This window comes from Athene cunicularia (genome assembly GCF_003259725.1).
Source record: "Athene cunicularia isolate RWA chromosome Z unlocalized genomic scaffold, athCun1 chrZ_part1, whole genome shotgun sequence".
Lineage (NCBI taxonomy): Eukaryota > Metazoa > Chordata > Aves > Strigiformes > Strigidae > Athene > Athene cunicularia.
The window spans coordinates 11893309-11896619 of NW_020799142.1; positions in this window are offsets into that span (position 1 = coordinate 11893309).

A 3311-nucleotide genomic window follows, 5' to 3' on the forward strand; every position below is an offset into this window, starting at 1 on the left:
GCAGGGGCAGCGCCGGGCCCGGCCCACAGCAGGCGTGGCACCGCCCACCCGCAGGGCCCAGCCGGGACCAGCGCCGCAGCGCGAGTGAAAAAAACACGAACACAAAAAACCCTGCTTCACGTAAATCTGAGTTTTATTAGTATTCGACTTCAAAAACCGGATTAAAATTGACAACACATTAATTTTCTAAAAAGTAAAGCAAAACCGCAGCTGTTAAACATATTTAAAATAACTGGTTAGTGGAATAGGTGATAGCATGAAGTCAGCTCTTCCGTTTTACATGCGTTTTCCCTAGTAGGGTTGTCCTATTCTGCTACATGGGACAGGATCTATAGGTTGTATCTACTGCTGGACACTGTTTAACCTGCACATAACAGTGACATAGCGCCGTTAAAAATCTTTAATGTTAAAAATTGTACATAATGCATTAATACAAGAACATAAAAAAGCCCAATAAATACAGAGTTTAGGTTTTCCAGTTTGGGCTTCCCAGCATGCTGATGCTCAAGTGAAGAGGATAAAAATGGCAGAGCCTTGTTTTAAACCTGGTTTTACATAAAATCTTGAAATACATAATTAATTCATATTTCTTGTGTTACTGCTGCCTTTCAGAGGGAAATGAGCAGTTAGGGCAGGACAGCTATGAAGTGGCTCTTCAGCCAAGTTTTATCAGCTAGGCTACCTGTTCAAACATTTGCTGTGTACTATAAATTAAGTTTCACTTCAGAGAGTTGCATGGTCACATTCTGAGTCTCTAGAGAGAACTTGCAGAAAGATTAAATCTTCAAGATCTGAAAGTGTCAATTCATGATGTATATTAATCTATCAAGGTTACTACATTGATGCCAGAAGTATGAACATAATTTATCCCAATTCACAGAACATAGATATTTTTCTCAAGCTGAAGAAAAATTGCCTTTAAAGATGGATCTTCTGCCCAGTTAATTCTGCTTCCAATTATGATATTCTATAAGAAAGAAAGATTACCAGTTTAAAAAAGCCTTTTAAAAGGATTATTCCTTATCTCTCAAAAGATGTCTCTTTTTTAATTTTTAATTTGGAAACCCTTAAAATTCACAACAGTGTTTGAAGTAGGCAGGATGGGGGGGGAAAGAATAAATATGTATTGGTTTAGATTCTATTGTCCACACAGGCAAAAAAAAAAAAGGTGGTGATTTGAATTTCCTATAGGTGCTTGCACACCATCCCTGTTTTAAACATAGGAATTTAGAGCTTTTTTTAAAAAAAACATATAAAGTTTTCCAATAACACAGTTAATGTTTTCACCCTGCCATTCTGGACTGAAAATGAGAATTATTAAAATTTGACCAAAGATTTGCTTTTCTTACAGGTCAGAAGATTTCATGAATACAAAACTAGGAGATAATTCTAGGAATCTAATATAAAACCCACTAAAATATTTCTCATTCTCAATTTCAAATGTAACATTGTTATCAATGCAAACTAGTAGTAGGTATAGCATGCAATACTAAAAACACATGGCACTCTTTCTGCTCTTGAAATTCTTCTGATCATCTCGATTCATAGAATGGTTATATCCTGTCTTCTACCTGAAGCCTACCAGTATGTTCTCTCTTTTCCCCAGTCTAAATTTTTTAAATAAACTTTGTATGCATTTAGCTGGGATTTCATAACCTGTTTGCAGATAAGAGCACTGCAATCACAGTTTACCGTTCACTGTGCCTCCTATCTTTGTACTTAAGTCATGGATTTGTGGGGCCAGGTGAAGAAAGCCAAGTCACATAAGTGAGAGGTAGAATAACAGACTGCAGCATCTGATACGTGGGTAACCAAAAGGTTGAAGGCTACACTGCTGAAAGTATTTGGAGACTGGCTGCAGCTGCAGGCCAAGGCTTTCACAAGGCTGCAGTGGGCCACATGGGGCAGACTGAGGAGAAGCAGCCTGGCTCACTGGTATCATGGAGTTAAGACCTACTTATTTTTCCTAACTATGACATGAAGAAACTGACTTGGGGGGGGAGGGGTGTCTCTCAGTATAAGGAAATATAGGCACTGCTGTGACAGACATTTAAAAAAAAAACCCAAGCGTTATTTTTGTACCTTTAAGGAAACAAAGGAATAAAGATTGATTGATAGACTGTCTCTAAACTCCGTATACTGTCTCTAAACCCCATAAATCATTATTCCAAAGAATTTTGTGGCAGTTTCATGATTTTAGCCTTTAAAGCACATAAAGTTTTCCTGCCATACAGTAGTTTTTCCATTATCATCATTACTTAAAAGTTTTTAGAAAACACAGTTTTGTTTGAAGTTACATTTGCTATACACCATGTTATCTTGACTGTAAAGCAAAACTGCAAACTTGATTCTAAAAGCTACAACACATTACCTGGAATATATGTTGAACTATTGTAATAGTATCTCTCTCTTTTTGTAAGTTATCATGCACCTTCTCCAGGAGTTTGGTTACTCGCATAATTTCTTGCTCCTCCTTTTTTTTTTTCACCATAAGATCTATTTGCAGTTGTGTCTGTGCAGCTTTTAGTGCTGTTCCATTATCAGGAAAACAAAGTGTTAAGTAGTTAGGTGAGCAGTAGAACTAAAGAGATGCTTTTTTCCTCAGATATCTTCCACTACAGTAACCCTAACTTCCCACTCCATCCCTTGCCTCCAGTATACCTCAAGATACTGCTTTTACACAAGAGGCAACACCTGCTGTGGCTACCTGGTATCAAGGTATATTGACTGATTCCCTGGCTGTTAGCAAAATGAAGCACTTTGTATGCTGTCTGCATTTCCATCAGACACGAACCATAATATGAACATCTGTCCTACACCCCATCTTCAGCTGTCACAACTTTTATCGTCAGATGTTTAAGACCCTCTCCCCTTTTCAAATTCAATCCAAATGAAATTCCAAAGTTATATAAGAGACATAGGGACAACACCTGTGAATATTACTAGTTTTTATATGAAATCAGGCTAGAAACTAGACTGAATAAAAGCATTTTATGCATTGAAAGAATGCTGACACAGCACTTCTTCCCTTATTTCCAAAGATAGTAGGGATGCTAATTTTTCCTATGAAGACAGATATTTTATTGTGTTTGTTCATTACTGTCAATATATACACCACTTTCTATGCATAAAAATAATATGTTAGCAAACCTGGTCATAGGACAGTAGGAGCATACAAAAAAACATATTTACCTTATTAAGTTCTGAACATTGACTTCACATCAAAATTTGACCCACTCTGACAAGTCTACCGAAAACCTATATATATATATATATATATATATATATATATATATACACACACACACACA